Genomic DNA, 20,478 nt, shown 5'->3' with positions numbered 1-20,478 from the left:
ATAACAGTCTCACAAACTTCCCTGCCTGCACTGGATTTGAATGGCGATCCTCAGATCTCAGCCTACTGAGTAGCTAGGATTATAGGTGTGAGCCACTGGTGTCTGGCTTATCTGTCCCTGGAGGCAGCCTATTTCAAAATTGCCAAGTATTCTAATACAGCTCTAGCATTACTGAAGTATAAATACTATGACAACTAGAAATTTAAGAAGCTATAAATCCTACCTGTCAAGACAGTGATAATTATTTTAAGTTATTGCTTAGCCATACATCATCACTATTCAAAAAGATTCTTAATTTGACAAGATTTGAGTATAGACTGATTTTCCAAATTGACTATCTTTTTAAGGAAATTTTTTTCTAGTGATGTGTGTCAGTAAAGCATGCTTTAGACAAAATCGCTATACTATATGACTTAAAATACAGAGTATCTTGTAGGTATCGTTTTAGAACTCTAAAATCAATGACTAAATCAGCTCTGTCATTATTTTTATGTACCTCACAAATTGATAGGAATCATTGTATACAATGACCCAGATTTTCTTCAGCTAAGACATAGAATAAAGTATCTGGATTGGATGCCTAAAAATAAAGCAATATCATTTCCCCATTTACATTATTAGTGTTAGTCCTGAAAATTCACCGTATAATATTTTAGTAATAAAATTATTTAGCAATTTTGTGATAATACAGAATTATTTGATGAATGGATCAAGAAAATGTGGTATATATACACAATGGAGTTCTATGCCTCCATCAGAAAGAATGACATTGCCCCTTTGTTAGGAAATGGAAAGACTTTGAAAAATTATATTAAGTGAAGTAGTCCAGGTGCAAAGAAACATAGGTCCCATGGTTTCCCTTATTTGCCATAACTAAGATATGTCTGAGACATATGCAGAAAAGGTCAGATAAGTTGATGTTAGGTGAAATGAACCCCAAGATAAGTATTCAAATTTTTTTTTCTTTCTTGCCATTGTTTCTAATATATTTACAGAATTATTTAAATTTACACAGTTTTAAGTTGTTTACTTCTCTGGAATGGTTCCCACACGTCCATTTTTAAATTAAAAGAAGGTATAGAATTTGTTTGGATATAGGTTCTACTTGAAAACTTAAAAAAATGTAAGGTGGATGCTAATTCTCATTCCTGTAATCACAAGGTTATAATATCGTGGTTCCAACGCAGCCCAAGAAGGAAAGCCAGTGAGACTCTTATCTCCAATTAACCATCAAAAACACAAAAGTAAAGCTATGGTTGAAGAGGCAGAGCACTAACCTTGAGGACAATAGGTCAGAGAAAGTGTCCAGGACCAAAGTTTAAGCCCCTGGAAAGCTATACCCTCACCAAAAACAAAATCATACACAGGCCTGGGATTCAGCTTAGCAGCTTAACATGCATGAGTGTTGATCCCTAAAACAAGGAAAGGGAGGGATTGTGGAAGCGATTGGGGGAGGGAAGAGAAAAGGAGGGAGGAAAGGAGAGATAACTGCATATAGAAAAGAGGGTAGCTCTGCATAATAAATGATGTTCACTAGGGAAAAAGGTCAGGCAAACATTTTCTGTAAAGATCAGAGTAAGTATGTCCAGACTTTGGGAGCCACATGGTAAGCTGTCAGTATTCCATTCTGCTGTAGCAGTATGACAGAGGACACAGATAGAATGAATGCATTAAAACTTTACTAACCTTCCCTGAAACTTGAATTCTATTTTTATTTGAAATATGGCTATTGAAACTGAGTGAATGTTTGGTTTTATGTATTTTGCTTACTTGAAGTATTGTCACTTACAGCTTTGTGGCTGGCTACTCAATTGATTATAACATGTCTGGCTTCTGATGAAGTCTCTAAAGCACCTCAAAAGTCAGCCATCAATAGAAGCCATTGAAGTCACTCAGCTTTTTGGTAGTCACAATAAGAAAAACTAGAATAAGAAATAAATAAAAGCCTACATTTAAAAACACCAAGGGAGCTTTTATCGAAATTCAGCATAAATTATCTTGTATTTAAACAATAATCCTCAGATCAGCATTCTGAGTAGCTAGGATTACAGATGTGAACCACTAGCATGTGATTGTTAGTTTTCTTAAATACCAAGACAGCATTGTATTTTATATTGGACTCATCTCCATTCCTGCACTCAGCCATCACTTGGACCTAAGAACTACTGTAATGGATGAGGAACTCTAGGCCTACTTTGTAGTTGGTAGGAAATACAAGAAGTAGAGAAATCAGATAGAACGCACCATAAGAAAATAAATGAGGAAACTGGGTGCAGGTGGCTCACACATGTAATCCTAGCTACTAGTGAGGCTGAGATCTGAGGATTGCAGTTCAGAGCTAGCACAGGTAGGAAAGCTAATGAGATTCTTATCTCCAATTAACCACCAGAAAAACAAAAGTGGGCATTGGTTCAAATGATAGAGCACTTGACTTGAGCTGAAAAGCTCAGGGACAGCACTAAGACTGACAAAAAATTAAATAAAAGAAAAACAAATCGGCGCCCATAGCCAATGGCTCACATCTGTAATTCTAGCTTGTCAGAAGTCTGAGATCTGAGGATCAAGGTTCAATACCAGACTGGGAAGAAAATCTATGAGATTCTTATTTCCAATTAAGCACTGAAAACCATAAGTGGCAATGTAACTCAAAGTGGTAGAGCTCTAGCCTTGAGCACAAAAGCTCAGGGACAGGATCTAGGACCTGAGTACAAACCCCACAACCAACAAAAAAGGAAAACGAATGAGAATCCACCTTAAAGAAATAACTAGGCGAGTAAAATATAAAGAATATCTTATTAAAAAACTAAATTAGGATATTTTGACTTAAAGTGCAGTATCATGAAAAGGAAAGACTGGGGTGGCATGTTATTTTATTTTATTTTAATTTACTTATTTACTTTGGGTGTGGAATAGGGCTTGAAATCTGGGCTGGACACTGTGCCTAAGCTATTATGCTCAAGTCTAGTGCTCTACCACTTGACCCAAACCACCACTTCCGCTTTTCTGGTGGTTTATTGGAGAAAAAAGTCTTACGAACTTTCCTGCCTGGGCTGGCTTTGAATCACGATCCTCAAATCTAAGTTCCTGAGTAGCTAGGATTATAGGCATGAGCCACCAATGCCTGCCTGGGATGATATTTTAGAGTACTAAAAACAAAAGAGACATAACAACATGAAATGAACCCTAATGAAAAATTAATTTGAAAATTTAATTTGAAAAATAGCAAGAATAATATGTCTCAAACAAGGAGATGTGTATCTGTATTTGATATAATAACAGTATTATGAAAATATCATTAATTTTCTTAAGTATAATGAAGGTATAATGGTCTATAATGGAAGAATATTCTTAAAATTTAACTTTGTTCCATAAGCTTCTGTGTGTTTATATAGGAACATACAGATAAAAAAGTAAGGAAAAAAATGTCAAAAATTTTAAAAAGAACCAAGGCACTTTTTTGGTGGCTTTATTTTATTTTATTTTATATATATATATTTTTTACCAGTACTGGGTCTTGAATTCAGGTCTGCTTTCTCCTGCTTGGTTTTGTCACTCAAGGATAGCACTCTATTATCTGAAACACAACTCTGTTTCAAACTTTTTATGCTTAGCTCAATATAAGACTCTAACTCTTGCCGGGTCTGGCTTTGAACCTTTATCTTCAGATCTCAGTATCCTGGCCAGTGACAATTACAAGCATGAGTGACCAAATGCCTGGCCTAAGTATGATTTTTAAGAACCAAGTATGTGAAGGACTGTGCTCACTATGATCAGAAAGGAGGAAGACCTAGCCCCTGCCTACAAATTCACAGAATTTCTTGTTTGGGCTAGCTTTGAACCCAGCCTCCTGAGTAGCTAGGATAACAGATTTGAGCCACCATAACCTAACTTAATATGTGACTTTCAACTTCATAAAGGCATGATAGTTTTTGAAAGAGAATGAGTTCATTTTGGTGGTTTGCAAATGCCAAATTACTACAAAATGAAAAAAAAAACATAATTTATTGTTATTATTAAGGTATTGTAAGGTGTTCACAATTCAGGAAATGTATACATTTCTCTGTTTCCCCCTAAAGCCCAATGAAGAGATATTTTAAAAATAAATTTCTGAGCAAGGCAGCAGTGGCTAAGGCCTGTGATACTAGCTAGCACGAAGGCTGAGATCACATAATCTAGGTTTAAACCAGACCCAGAAGAAAACTCAGGGAGCAATTATATCCAATTAATTATTTTAAAAAAACAGGAATTGTAGCTCTGTCTCAAGTATTAGAGCACAAAAGTCCAGGTAATGACCCAGAACATGAGTTCAAGTCCCAAGACTGGTTGAATAAATAAATAAATAAATAAATATATCTGGCCAATTACCTATAACCCTAGCTACTTAAGAGGCTAAGACCTGGGCGTAGATTTTCAAAACCATCCTGGGCCAGAACATTTGTTAATAATCTTTATTTCCAATTATCCATGAAAACCTGGAATGGGAGTGGTTGATCAAGTAGTAAGTGCTTACCATTGTACCCTCAGTTCCAGTCGTAGGATTGGCACCAAAATAAATAAGTAAATTTATTTATTTTTGAGTTTTGAATCTTAGCATGGTAGATTTTTTGAAAGTCTTTCAGATAATAATGATGTGCATATATGTTTATTAACTCAAAATTGAATTCATGCTGATATTTTCCTCAGTCATTTGAGTAATAAGTAAGCATTATCAAGTTCTTACTTGTTGAAATAGTTGTCATACAATCCCACTTTTCCATCATCAGTTCAAAAAGCCCAACAAACCTCTTTGTCTGGGTGCCAGCACCTAGAATGGAGTTTCTGGGCTGGGAAGGTGGCTCAGTGGAAGCGTGTTTGCCTTGCATGCATGAGCCCCTGGGTTCGATTCCTCATCACCACATAAGCAGAAAAAGCTGGAAGTGGCACTATGGCTCAAGTGGTAGAGCACTAGCCTTGAGCTGAAGAGCTGAGGGACAGTGACCCATGACCATAAATAGAGTTTCCCATACAAACTTCCTATACTGAACCAAGAAAATATCAACAAACTAAATAAAGGAATAACATAAAAGTAAACAGAAGTCTTCCAACAAGAAAGAGCCCAAGCCCAGATGGATTCATTACTCAATTCTATAAAACATTTTATTTTGTCCAGTCTTAGGGCTTGAACTCAGGGTCTGAACCTGTCCCAAAGCTGTTTTTGCTCAAGGCTAGTTTTAGTACTAGTGCTATATCACTTGAGGAACCATGCCATTTCTGGCTTTTCTGTGTATGTGGCATTGAGGAATGGAACACATGGCTTCATGTATACTAGGCAAACATTCTACCACTAACCCATCTTCCAAGCCCACTATAAGGCTTTTAAAGATGAAGTAATACTAATCCTCCTCAAGCTTTTCAGTGAAATAGACGCAATAGGGAGCAAACCCAAACTCATTCTATGAATCCAATATTACACTCATCCCAAAACTAGGTAAGGATCCAACAAAACAAGCGAATGAATGATCAATTTCTCTGATGAACATAGATGCAAAACTCCTCAATAAAATATTAGCCAACAGAACCCAGAAACAAATATAAATCATAAAAATATGATCAAGTAGGCTTCATCCCACAGATGCAAGGTTGATTTAATATATACAAATCAATAATTCACATCAGTAGAGCCAATATCAACAACCACATACTCATCTCAGTAGATGCAGAACAAACCTTCGACAAAAGACCACGCATTGACATTAAAAGCTCTGGAGAAACAAGGAGTAGAAGGAACATTCCTTAAAACAATAAGAGCCATAGACAACAGGCCATACTAAATGGGGAAAACTAAAACTATTTTCCTTAAAATCAGGAACAAGGCAAAGTTGCCCCTTCACTCCCCTCCTCTTCAATCTATACTGGAATTCTTAGCCAGACCAATAAGGAAAGAAAAGGACATTAAACGAACCACACAGAGTACACAAAAATTAATCTAAAGGTTTTTGCTGATGACCATTTCTTATACTTGAGGACCCAAAAGCTCAACTCCCAAACTCCTACAGCTAATTAATACTTTTGGCAAAGTATCAGAATGCAAAATCAATCCATAAAATTCAGTAGCCTTGGCCAGGCACCAGTGGCTCATGCCTGTAATTCTAGCTACTCAGGAGGCTGAGATCTGAGGATCGTTGTTCAAAGCCAATCCAGGCAGGGAAGTCCATGAGTCTCCAGTTAACCACCAGAAAACTGGAAGTGGCGCTTTTGCTCGCCTTGAGGTGAAGAGATGAGGGACAGCGCCCAGCTCAAAGTTCAAGCACCACGACCCAAAACAACAACAAATGGTTACTGAACCATTCCTTAGGCAAAGAATATACAAGCAGAAAGGGAAATAATGAAAATGACACCATTTGTAAAAGCTTCAAAAAATAGTAATTAACCTAACCAAAGATGTAAAAATTGCATAAATCTAAAGAAAGAAATCAAAGAGTATATCAGAATATGCAAAGACCTTCCATGTTCATGGATAGGTAGAATATTGTGAAAATGGCCATAATGCAAAAAATTGATATAAAATTCAAGGCAATCCCCATCAAAATCCCAATGATGTACTTTACTCAGATAAATGAAAGAATCCAAAAGTTCATATGGAAAAAAAAAAAACGGACCAAAACAGACAAAGCAATTCTTGGCAAAATAAGCCATTCAGGCAGTACCACTATACAAGACTTCAAGTTCTACTAAAGAGCCACAATAACAAAAACAGCTTGTTATCGGTATAAAAATTATTTCTAACATATTTATAAGATGATTTCTATGTTGCTTTGTATGTCCTTCCCCAATGATATAACTCCTGCTTTCACTGTATTTGATAGTGGTATAATTTGTGGAGGGGAAGGGCAAAAACAAATCATGTAACTAGAGATACATGCATAACCATTGCAACAATGAGATGTACAAGTAGTTATGTCGAAAAACAAACTTTACAACTTTGGTGGGGGGGGGTAGTAGCGGGTGGGGGGGAGAATGGGAAGGAATGGGGAAGGGGATACAAAGAACAGGCAACAATGCTTGTTAATAAATGTATTCATTATCTTGTCCATGTAATTGTAAATCCTCTTTACGGTATTTTCACAATAAAAAAAGAAAAATACAAAAAAAAAAAAAAAAAAGATCCGAAGACCAATGGAAAAGATTATATTAAGTGAAGTAAGTCAGGCCTAAAGAAACATAGGTCTCATGGTTTCCCTCATTTCTAATAACTAGTATACATCAAGCAGAGATCTAAGGGACAATCAGAAAAGTTCAAAAGCTATGTACATATGACCCAATAAGATGATGTTAAGAGAAATGAACCTCAAGATAGGGACAGAAGTGTTTTTTTTTCTTTCTATTGTTTCTAACGTATTCACAATATACCATGTGATTTTTTTTTTGTTTCTTTGTATGTTCCTCCCCCATCGTAAAACCCCTGTTTTCACTGTATTTTATGTTGGTGCCTTGCAACTTTTATATACACTTTTCTAATTTGGGGAGGGGAAGGGAAAAACAAAATGCTTAAATAGAGATATAGGTTGACCCATTGTAATAATGAGATGCACAATACACTATGTGGAAAAATGAGCTTTACAATTTAGGCCGGGGGTGGGGTGAGAGTGTAGTTTTGGTGATGGGAGGAAAGGGATGGTAGGGAAAAACAAAGGAGGAAGTAACAATGATGATAAGAAATATGCTTATTACCTAGCTTATGTAACTGCTGTGATCTGAGGATAATTGTTCAAAGCCACCAGGGACAGGGAAGTCCATGAGACTCTTATCTCCAATAAACCACAAGAAAATGGAAACCGTAACTGTGGCTCAAGCACTAGCCTTCAGCTGAATAGCTGAGGGACAGCGCCGAGACCCAGAGTTCAAGCCTCACGACCGACCACATACACACACACACACACACACACACACACACATACACAAATCAGAGCTTCTTCAAATATTCCTGTTGGGGCAACTTGGCAGCCATATGCAGAAAACTAGAAGTGGATCTGTGCTTTCACTAACATCAACTAAAAATTGGTTAACTACCTTAAAATCAGCCAAACTACTGTAAGACATAATAGGGATGATATTAGAACTTATAGGTACAGGCAGGGACTTCCTGAATAGAGTTCCTGGGGCAGAACAGATAGGAGATAGATCCAACAAATGGGACTACATCAAAGGAAAAAAATTCTGCACAGGCTAGGACATAGTCACTAAACTAAAAAGACAGCCAAGGAATTGGCAAAAGATATTTACCTGCAACACATCAGACATAAGGCTAATATTCAATGTATAAATGGATCTCTGGAAAGTATCCCTCCAAAACCTCATAAACCAATTACTAAATGGGCAGGGGAGCCAAGAAGAGACTTCTCAGGAGAAAATGTAAAGAATGGGAAAGAAACATATTAGGAAAGGTACATCATCCCTCGCCATAAAGAAAATGTAAATCAAAGCAATCCTGAGATACAATCTTACCCAAATATTCTGAATTCTGACAACAAATGCTGATGGGGAAGTGGAGAAAAAAGGAATCCTACTGCACTGCTGGTGGGAATGTATACTAATACAGCAACTCTGGAAAGCAGTCTGAAAGTTGCTCAAAAATCGCAACACAGACCTTCCCTAATACTCTCCCTACAGCCATACAACTTGTAGGCATCTACCCTGAGCATCATGAACCAGAATATGGCAAGGACACTTGCACAACCATGTTCCTTGCTGCTCAATTCACAGTGACAAGATATGTACACACCCAGATGACCCACAATAAATGAATGGATCCAATAATTATGCTATCTATATACAATGAAATTTTACAGACAGAGCCATTAGAAAGAATAAAATAATGTCATTTGCAGGGAAATGGAAGGAAGTAGAATAAATGATGTTAATAAAGTTAAGCCAAGATCAAAGAGACAAATGGCACATTTTCTTCCTGATTATGTGGAAGTTAGATTTAAAACACAATGGGATATGAAAACTGTACAGGATTCTAGGCATCATGTACAGTGAGTACAGTAGGGGAAAGCCTTTGTAGAAAATCACCAAGTTATGATACACAAGCACCTCTTCTTATGTATATAAAACTATATATATATATGCACATGCATATATATATATATATATGTATATATATATATATATATATATATACTAAATTGAATTGTAAAGATAAAGAAACAATGAACTTTTCTTAATTTCTCTTTTCATTTTCTGATGACTCTGTATTCTTTACCCAATATACACTATATATGCACGCATATCTGACGGAAGATGGGAGAAGGGCACAGAATCAGTGGAAAGTGGATGAAAAATTGCAGCCGCGGAGCCCACTGGCTCTACTGGACATTGATGAAAGTGAACCATGCAACTTGCGGATTGACGTGGGAGGGAGGGAATGGAACAGAATGGGGGAACAGATTAGACTATGTAAAAGGAAGGAAATATACTAGTTACCTGACATACAGAAAGAGAACCTTGCTGTATATCACCACTAAAGCAACAATATTTTTTCTAAAAGAAGAGAGCTCCCAAATGAGAACATACGAGAAAAGGGAAACAAAGAGCAGATAATTATGTTTTTTTAAGTCCTTGGTACCTGAGATTTCAATCATTAACTTTGTTCCTACCAACTGAGTCATACCTCTAAACCCAAAAGTCCTTACAATATTCCATTTTTTCCCTTGATTTCTTCACATTTTCTATTTACTTTTTGTTTTGTGTGTGTGTGTGTGTGTGTGTGTGTGTGTGTGTGTGTGTGTGTGTGTGTGTGTGTGTGTGCCAGAAATGGAGCTTGAACTCAGGATCTAAGTGCTGTTCCTGAGCTTTATTTTTGCTCGAGTGCACTCTACCACTTGAGGCAAATCTTCACTTCTGGATTTTCTTGTGCAGTTTACTGGAGATAAAAGAATCACAGAGACGTTTTACCATCATTAGATTCAAATCACTATCTTCAGATCTCATCCTCTGGGATTACAGCCATGAGCCAAGGTACCTGGCTTATGAATTGTCATTCTTTTTTTAACAAGCTGGTGACAGTGGCTCATGCCTGTAATCTTAGCAATTCAGGTGGCTGAGATCTGATAACGGAGGTTTAAAGACAACCTGTGTAAGAAAGTCTGTGAGACTCTGATCTCATTAACTGGTTACCAAGAAACCAGAAGGGGCACTGTGATTCAAACTGGTAGAGTGATAGCCTTGAGCACAAAAGAGCAGCGACTGCAACCAGGCCCTGAGTTCAAGCACCACATCAAAAAAATAAGTAAAAACGAATTTGCAATCACTTGTGATCTCAACATCCTCAATTCGTGGTTTATTTAAAGCCAATTTGCATCTCAGTTTGCACTTATTTGGGGTGTAACTAAACTTGTATAACTGTTAAAAGAAAAAAATGAGCAGCTGTGTGCAGGTGGCTCACGCCTGTTATCCTACCTTCTCAGGAGGCTGAGAAATGAGGATGGTGGTTCAAAGCCAGCCTGGGCAGAAAAGTTCCCATGAGACTCCTATTACCAATTAATCCCTAAAAAACAACAAATGGCACTGTGTTTTAAACTGGTATGCTATACTGCTAACCTTGAGCAAAGGAGCTCTGGGACAGCACCCATGCCCTGTATTAAAGCCCTCTGATTATATAAGAAAAAGAAAGATTCTCCCAACAGTTATGATTAAGTTTAGTCCAACTTACGTTATAGGGAATAGATGGTGTTTTCACACAAAATATAAAGTTAGTAACATATTTCCTGAACCAACCAAGAACCATTTCCTTATACAGGAGCTTATAAAGATGAAATTAGTTGGATAAAAATAAAATTAAAAAGAGTATAATGTAAGTACAGCCTTGTCTTAGGTTTGTTAATTATTAAACATAAAAAGGCTGAATAGATGATGTATTCTATTAAACAATATGCTAGACTTGTTTTGCACCACTTAGCTTAAACAGTTGGTGGGATAGTCATTAATTTTCATGTAATTCATCAATGCTTTGCCTTTAAAAAAATTTGATTACGTGCTTAAATAAACAAAAAATCTATGTCACAATCACACACTGTATAAAAATGTTAATTCTCCTCAATAAAGATACACTCAGATGCAACTCTTTTGAGTCTGTGTCTGTTTGTCACTTCGCCGACTCCTTTGCCCACCTATCCCGAGATCCCTGTCCCATCCGTCCCAGTGCTCCGGCCGAGCTGGTCTGTTGCAGAGATCCAATAAAGTGAATGTTTGCCTAGGCTAGCCTTAAATCCTAATAATCCTCTCTGCAGCTAGCAATTCAAGTGTGAGCTACCATGCCTGTCCTAAATTTCTGGTGACTAAAACATATGAACAATGTTTTAATATTTTTAAATGTTGAATTTGGAGACAATGAGTGCTTTTACTTGCCTAGTTTCAAATTTCACCAAAAAACCCAAGTATTAACTTTTGGTTTCCTACATAACATTAAATAAGCAGATAAACTTTAAAAAGTAATTAACTATTTAATGAAAAAAAGCTAAACAATAATCATCCTTACCACTGTAACTTTGGACTTAACAACTTGTCAAACATTGTTTACATCATAGTTGTTTTTTCTGGGCAGTATTTTCGATAAACAGATCATTCCACCCCCAAGGTGGATGGCCAAACAGCCTATATCCACAGGAGTGAAAGCCAGGCCATAGGCCAACACACTAAAGGAAGACATGGTCCGGAAGTATTGTAGGTGGCAATGTCCCAACATATGGGACAGCTTAAATAGAGCTTTTTCTTAGGAAAGATACTCTATTAAGCCATACCTCTTCTTCTGGGTTTATCACTGCTTAATTGGAGACAAGTCTCATGGACTTTGTTGCGTGGGCTGGTCTGAGATCATGATCCTCAGATCTCAGGTTCCTAAGCAGCGAGGATAATAGGCATGAGCCAGCAATATCTAGATTACTTATTCCTTTAATAAAAATAAAATGGCTACAGCATGGTTTAACAGAGAGCTTGAATCCTTTCCTGAGTCTTAGAGATCTTCTGACTAGAAGCAGAACAGCAAACTGACATGTGGGAAACTGAGTCTACCATATGAAACCATTTTCCAAAAGAGTATCTGGCTCATCAGTTTGGCTTCTGGACTCAAAATTAACATTCAATTCTCCACTGAAGTAGAGGGTATCCATTGCATGCTCTGCAGCATCATAAATCACTTGCTGGTCATTTAAAACCCCTCTTTTCAATAGGAAATGCTCAAAAAATTCTGTTCATTGAATAATCATGACAACCTTAGGAGATGGGAAATACCAGTATCCAATTGTATATTGTGGTGCTTGAACTCAGGTCCTGTTCCTGATTCACTTTCTAGAACTCTACTTCTTGAACCACAGCTCCATTTCTGTTTTTGTTTTGTTTAGTTGGTCATGGAGCATGAACTCAGGGCCTGGGTGCTCTCCCTGATCCACTTTCTAGCACTCCACCACTTGAGCCACAGCTCCATTTATGTTTTATTTTGTTGTTGTTGTTATTCTTGCTAGTCATGGGGCCTGAACTCTGGGACTGGGTGCTGTGTCTCATCTCTTCAGGTTAAGGCTAGCATTCTACCATTTGAGCCATAGTGTACTTCCGGCTTTTTCTTCTTATGTGATTCTGAGGATTCCAACCGAGGGCCTCATGCATGCAAGGAAAGCACACTTCTACTGAGCCACCTTCTCAGCCCACTTATGGTTTTTGAGGGATTAATTGGAACTAAGAATCTCATATGGCCTTTTCTGCCTGGGCTGGCTTTGAAGCACAATCCTTCCATCTCAGCCTCCTGAGTAAGATTGTAGGCATGAGCCACCTGTTCTTGGCTCCATTCACATTTGTATACAAGTGAATAAAGCTCAGTGATATAGTATCTTCCTCTTTAACCAAAAGCAGGTAAGAAACCAGAATTTTATTTGAAATTCAGTTGAATTTGAGTCTATATTCTTAACAACCAGGCTGTAAGTTATTTGATCTTTGCACAAGAGTGTTAGTAGATATAGAACACATGTCATGATTTTTCTATTTCAAATGGCCCATGACAGATAGTTGGGCATGGTGGTGTAAGCCTGTAATTCCATCACTTGGGAGGCTGAGGCAGAAACACATTAAGTTCAAGGCTGTCTTGGCTATGTAGTGAGATGCCATCTCAGAAGGGCAGGAAGGAAATGGCTCCTGACTATATAAGCCTTAGCAATTACTTTCCCATCTTCTGTGTCAACAAAGAAACGCCTAAAACTCTCCAAGGCTAAACAGAAAGCATGGCCAAAAAGAATTTCCCAAAATACCTGGATACCAGCTGTGTCGCCTCATTCTTGGGCCAATACAGTGTCATCCAAAGGCATTTTTGAACAGTTGGATATATGACCCCTTCTCCCTCTCTTCAGAAAGCACTTAAGACATTGGCAACTCTAATATTAAGTGACTAGCAAGTGTCACATGGTACCTGAAGACACTAATGGTTCATGGTATACATTCTGTGAATTAGAACTTATTAAGTTTGCTGCCAAAGCTGCAGCAGGTGCAGTACCAGTTGGGAGAGGACAGCAGTGTCCATAGCTTGAGCCCTATGACCTACTGAGTGCACCATTGAACCCAGTAGCCCTTCATAAAAGGCCAGGAAAGAAGGCTGGATTGACATAGAACCTTACCTTCCTTCTCAGGGGGCCACCATGGTTCGTGAGGCTCCTTTGATGTGGCATGCTACCGTCACCTCACTTCTGCTTCCTGGAAGGATAAGTCTGACCACATGCCTGTGTCACTTCACTCCCACTTCCGGTCTGGTGGGTAAGGCCATTTGACTGCACACCTCACTCCTGCTTCTGGTCTGGGTGAGTGGGGACTGTGGGCTTTCACCACAACACTCCTGCTTCTGGTCTGGCTGGGTAGTTGCCATTGTCTGTGTCACCTTACTCCTATGTCCCTTCTGGATGAGTGGGGGCCGCATGCCTGTGTCACCTCACTCCTCCTTCCAGTGTGAGTGAGTGGGGTCCTCATGCTTGTGTTACTTCACTCCTGCTTCCGGTCTGGGTGGGTCCAGATTGGCTCTGAGCTTCTTAATCCCTGTAGATGCTGTTTACCAGCATGGATTGCAGCCCAAGCAAAGCATGACATTAAGGGATTAGAATGGCACCTTGTTAGGTTTGAGAACTCTTTTATAAAATTGTGTGTGTGTGTGTGTGTGTGTGTGTGTGTGTGTGTGTGCACATCATGTGTGTAACCGTGTTCACTGATCTTGGGGTTTGAACTCAGTGCCTGAGGTCTATCCCTGAGGTATTTGATCAACATAGAGCTCTACTGATTAAGGCACAGCTCAGCATACAGCTTTTTTGTGGTTAATTGGGATGAAAAGTCTACCAGATTTTGCTGTCTGGGCTGGCTTTGAACAACTATCCTCAGATATCAGACTTTTCTGTAGATAGGGTGTATACGTGTGAGCTACTGGAACCTCTCTCTTTGCTCAATTGCTATCCAGAGAGAAATATGCATGGCAAGCATTCCGGAGGAAAAAGAATTGAATTCTTCCAATGAGCAATGGTGAAAATACTCAGGTTCTAGCCCAGTGTTGGTGGATCAAGCCTGTAATTCTATCAATTCAGGAAGCTGAAATCTGAGAATTGCCGTTAGAAAGTGTGTGGAGGACTGAGTCCTTAAGACTCTTTATCTACAATGAACCATCACAAAACCGGAAATTGGACTGTAGCTCCAAGTTGTAGAGAGCCAACCTTCAGTGAAAAAGCTCAAGGAAAGCACTCAGGTTGTGAGATCAAGCCCAGTGACTACAAAAAAAAAAAAATGAGAAATATACCTGGGTATTCAGTATAAGTTTTCCATTTTAAATATCACTTTCCCATTATATTTAGGTCTGTCATAGGTGCATGAATCATAGGGGAATAAGAAGCTTGGCTAAAAAATATAGGCAGCATTGTGCGGGGGAGGGGGGCAATGCATGCGTACATGCACATTTGGCAGTCCTGAGGCTAGACCCTAGGGTCTTCATCTCTTGCTTGGCTTTTTATCCATCAAGGCTGGTATTCTGCCACTTGATCTACAGCTCTATTCACAGATTTGTTTTTATTGTTAATTGGAGATAACAGTTGTACATACTTTCCTGCCTGTGGTGGCTTATTCTAAAACATGACTATTTTGAATCCTGCTGTAAAAAATGTGTGTGCACACAGCTCTACTATAACGCTGACTTAAATTTCTTCAGGTGTATATGTAGAATTTCCTGGGTGGAATTTCCACACTGATTTCTGTTGTGGCTACATTGATTCACTTAATTGCCAACACTGTGTAGAGTGTCTTTCCCCACCTCTTTGCCAGTATTTGTGTATTCTTTGATAATAGGCATTCTCATTAGGCAGAGATGGAACTTCAACATATATTTGATTTGCATTTCCTTGATTGTTAAAGACATTGAATATTTTTTGTGTATTCTGTAGAAATCTATATTTAATTTGGGAACTATCTAGTCAATTCACTTACCTATTTATTGATAAGATTATTTGTTCTTTTCCCTTAATGTTCTTTGTGTGTTTCATATTTTGAGTCTATACATTCTAGACGTTAGGATTTCTTCTGTTACTCGAAAGGCAGGAGTTTAGGCTTATTTCACTTACTCTTACCAAAAGACACCTTGTAAGCTTCAAGTTATTTAATCTATGATTGATTTAAAAATGAGCTGACAGAATTAACTCTCAGAGTGACTGCCAACAAGTACAAGTTTTGAACTCAGAATTCAGTGTCTACAAAGAGAGATATATTTTAGTATTTTAAATAAAAAAGAGATGTATATTAGTATTTTAAATCAATAAAAGCTAATCAGCTACATTTTCTCAAAATATGTAATTCTAAATATTTCACTACTCGTCAAGGTAAAACTATTGCAAATTTTAGCACAAATTAACAATTTTACGGTCTATTTATTTCCTTGGCAATCATTCAAGCTAGCCAAATTGAAAAAAATACTATTTTGACCAGTTGCTGGTGGCTAACATCTGCAATCCTACTACTGAGGAAGCTGAGATCTGAGGATTGCAGTTCAAAGCCAGTCTGGTCAGGAAACTCTGTGAGACCTACTTCCAAAAAACCACCAGAAAACCAGAAGTGGTGCTGTGGTTCAAGTGGTAGAGCACTCTCCTTGAGCTGAATAGCTGAGGGACTGCCCCCAGACCAAAAGGTCAAGGCCAACAACCAACCAAAACAAACAAACAAAACAAGAAAAAAAAAAGAAAAAAAACAACTGTATGAAGAGGAAGAATCTCCAAGTTTTTATTCAAATTTTTAATGCTTGTGGCAACTGTTTTCATTTGGTAAAAAGTGGACAGCTTATATATGTCATTGTGATAAATATGCTACTATGTGGTTGCTTTTCTCCTATTTATAGTTTTATTCATCTAACATTATTGAAGATGAAAAATCCATGAAGGGCAAGACATATTATTTGGCAAAACTGGTCAGTTAAAATGACTAGTACATTCTAGTACTTTGGCAAAGAAGCTGTCATTTTTATTCCCTCCCCAGGATTTGAACAATGAAAAAAAAAATGTCTTGACTTTTCCAAAAAGTGAGTAAGACTGCTCATACTGAAATAATTAGAAGATAGTGAAAAGAAAGTTTAGGGTGCATAATATGTTTAATTTTTAACCTTTCTCACAAAAAACTTCCAAGAAACTTAACACACATTTGTTATATTTATATCAAAGAGCCCACTGCAGGTGCCTGACACGTATAGTGTGCAACTCAGGAGGATGAGATCTGTGATTGAGATTGGAGCCAACCTGGAAAAGCAATAATTGCATGGATGATGCCTCCTACTATTATATCATGTCTTTTCCTCCAATCCTCAAAGTGAAGCTGTCTCCCCACATGACCATCCTTCTGATTTATTGACATTATCATTTTGATTTATAGTTTTCTCCAACAGCATGACATGTGCATGGAGGCAGGCCATTCACATCTGTATTCACATCTGTCTCTCTAGTTGCCTACAATAGTGCCTGGTCCTCAGTGCTTAGTAGTCTTGTGTGGAGATGAGCCTGTTCTGCTCATGAAATCTCAAAGTTCAATCAGGAAAGCTCATCAAGCTGTGGTCTTATGGTAAATCGTCATTTCTTCTAAATATTATGTTTTCCTCCCTGTGTATCTAAGTTCACCTAAGGGTGAGACCAGTGCCTGACACCTATCGGTTGTGATAGCAAATGTAGCTATGACATCATAGAAGTTTATTGTGAAGCTTCAGGAAGACCTGATAACTGAAGCACCCAAATTGGTAGGTTCCCACATCCTGGAATACATTCCACATATCTGCAATCAAACCATCATTCATTCTCTGCTGGGCTCAGACTCATCATATGTTTCCCTTCTCTATTTAAAATAACGAAAAATGTGTTTTTGATATGTTATTGAATTATTGAGATGTGCCTCCAACCAAAAAAATAATTCCATTAGTGGAATGTAAATATAAGGCATGGATAAAAACAATCATAAAAACTCCTAGGGAAAAGATCAAAAGTGGTAGCTACTACAAAAGTTGTTTCTTAATCCCAGCACTGGAGTCTCACACCATAATCCTAGTATAATGTAAACTAATGAAACTTTTTTTTTTGTACCAGTCCAGGGGCTTGAACTCGTGGCCTGGGCACTGAGATCATTTGATGAAGGCTAGCACTTTACTACTTGAGCCATAGCCACACTTCTAGTATATTTGGTAGTGTAGTGGAGATAAGAATTTCACAGACTTTTCTACCTATGTTGGCTTCAAACTGTGATCCTCGATGTCAGCCTCTTGAGTAGGATTACAGGCATGAGCCACCAGTCCCCAGCTAAAAGTTATTTTTGTAAGATATAAAAGTTTACTTATACGGGGGAAGAGAGGAGGAGGGCGACAGCGGTAGGGGAGGGCGGGGGCGAGGGCAGAGCCTGAGTGTTCCACACATCCCGCACCAGCACCTCGTGGCACGCCCCACTCTCCTCCCACGGCTGGGACAGCTGCAGTCCTCTTGGTCCTCGCGGTCCTCAGGGGCCTGTGCAGCAGCAGCGGCAGAAGCAGGCAGCCAAAGCGGCCCACCTACCCTGCAACCCAGGCCTGGCCTGCTCAACAGCAGGTGATGGAGTAGCTGGCTGCCAGTGTAGCAGAGAAGCACTGAATGAGCCAACCCTGCCGTTCCAGAGGAGACCAATCCCGTGCCTCATCCATCAGTCCCGCCGGCTCAATGAGTGAACAGAGTATCTGTCAGGGAAGAGCTGCTGCATTGGTTTGTGATGATGCCAATAAAAGTGGGTGCCAGCTGTGGTTCAACTGGGTTCAGCAGAGTTCATATCTATCACCATACATGCAACAACACATTCAGAGTGCTGGGCAGGAAGATCCAGGATCATCAGTTGGTGATCAGCTGTGCCATCCCCAAAGGATTAAAGTATAATCAAGCAACACAGACCTTCCACCAGTGGCGAGATGCCAGGCAGGTATATAGTCTTAACTATGGCAGCAAAGAGGATGCTAATGTCTTCGCAAGTGCAATGATGCATGCCTTAGAAGTGCTGAATTCACAGGAGGCAGGACCAAAATTGCCTAGATAAAATTCTCAACTGCCTGATCAAGTTCAAAATGGCCCATCCCAAGAAGAGTTGGACATCCAAAGAAGACAACTGCAAGAACAGAAACGTCAGAAGGAGCTGGAGAGGGACAGGCTGGAGAGAGAAAGAATGGAAAGGGAAAGACCAGAGAGAGAAAGGTAGAGAGAGAGAGGCTGGAGAGAGGTTGGAAAGAGAGAGGTGGAGCAGCTCGAGCAAGTGGAAGGGGATCAAGAGAGCAGAGTGCCGAGTACTGCCACCTCTGCCTTTGTGGAGACCCCTGTAAACTCTGAGCTGGGAGACCCCTCTGCTTCTGACCCAGGCTTTCAGGAAGTCTCTGCTGTTGGAGGCTCCAGCCCCGCACGGTGTTATCTTGGGACCACCTGCACCTCCATCTCCTCCAACACTCCCACCAGGTCCAGCCCAGGCCTCTGTATTCTCTCCTCCCCCAGAACCTCCTCCTTCACCCCCACTGCTATCCATTAGCCCTCCTCCCCCACGCCCTCTTCCTAATCAAGCCCTTCTCCTGTACCACCTCCTGCCCCTCCCTTCCTGCATCCAGATTTTTTTTCAGGATCCTTTTCAGAAGACAATCGTCCTTTAATTGGACTTGCAGTTGCGATTGCTGGAGCCAAGCTTAGGAAATTGTCACGGGTGGAAGATGCCTCTTTGCCCGGTGTTCACAGATGTGAACTCCGTGTCAGCTAAAACAGACATGGGTGGTGGAAATGGACCCGTTCCCTTGGCAGGTAGCAGCTTAATGGAGGAAATGAGTCTCCTGATGGCCAGAAAGAGGAGAATGGCTGAAAAGGGATCAACAATAGAAGCAAAAAATGAAGAATCAGAACCTGTAACTTCTAAGGTCTCTTCAACAAGTACACCTGAACCAACCAGGAAACCTTGGGAAAGAACAAATACAATGAATGGCAGCAAGTCACCCGTCATCTCCAGATGAGATTCTCCAAGGAAAAATCAGATTGTTATTGACAACAGGTCCTATGAGCCATTATAAGTCCACACCCTTGTCCCAGCCCAGTGCCGACCGGGTCCAGACAGAAAGCCTTGACTGTGACAGACTGAAGCAGGATATTTTAGATGAGATGAGAAAAGAACTAACCAAGCTGAAAGAGGAGTTCGTTGATGCAATCAGGCAGGAGCTGAGCAAGTCAAATACTGCATAGAGAAGCAAACTAAGCAGAGATAAGACTTGAATCTGGAGAAAAACAAAAATTCCTAAAAACAACTGTCAACATCACCCCTACAGTTACGAGCTATCAGAAGAAAGTGGAAAAGGAGTCAAGGGAAAATCCCCATCCTCTGAAACCTTCTTAAGTTGTGACTCTGGAGATCATCTGTTTTCATCTCCATTTGCTGCTGCTTTGACCTTTACTGGAGGATGAAAAGAGAGTTATGTATGAGTTTCCATAACATTTATGCAGAAAATATAAACCCATCAGGCAAGATCGCCATGCATTGAGATATTTTCATGTTGAAATGAAACCACACATTTCCCACAACCCACTGCTAAAATAAAGAGTAGAAAGGCTCATGAAGTTCTCCCCCCTTCCACATCCTCCCCTCTTTGAGTGCTGAGGAACTGAGCAAGCTCTGCTTTTGTATTGCATGTGTCTCTCTCAGGTTTGTCTTCCTATTGTATTTGGTATTCCATGACTAATTGAGGTCAGCGCTATGTAGGTTTAGATCTTAAGATGAGGAACAAATAGAATTGTACATGTTTTCAAAGGATGACATTTACAAGAAAGTGTCTGTAGATGACCAGGTCCGTCGTGAGGGATTGTAGAGTGATAGGAAGTCCAAGTAAGCCTTTAGTGGTTAATTAGAGAAGAGAGCATTAAGGACTTTCTTCAATTTTCAGCCTCCTGAATCTGGCATAGCTCTTCTCTCCAATTA

At 39.3% G+C, this 20,478-nt stretch overlaps 1 pseudogene; it reads left to right on the top strand.

The window, feature by feature from the left end:
• Positions 1-18,206: 18,206 nt before the first annotated feature.
• Positions 18,207-19,780, top strand: LOC122098214 (annotated as a pseudogene).
• Positions 19,781-20,478: the final 698 nt, after the last annotated feature.

Source organism: Dipodomys spectabilis, unplaced genomic scaffold (assembly GCF_019054845.1).
Source record: "Dipodomys spectabilis isolate Male_0828 unplaced genomic scaffold, ASM1905484v1 ptg000464l, whole genome shotgun sequence".
Classification (NCBI taxonomy): domain Eukaryota; kingdom Metazoa; phylum Chordata; class Mammalia; order Rodentia; family Heteromyidae; genus Dipodomys; species Dipodomys spectabilis.
This window is presented reverse-complemented; position numbering and strand designations above follow the sequence as displayed.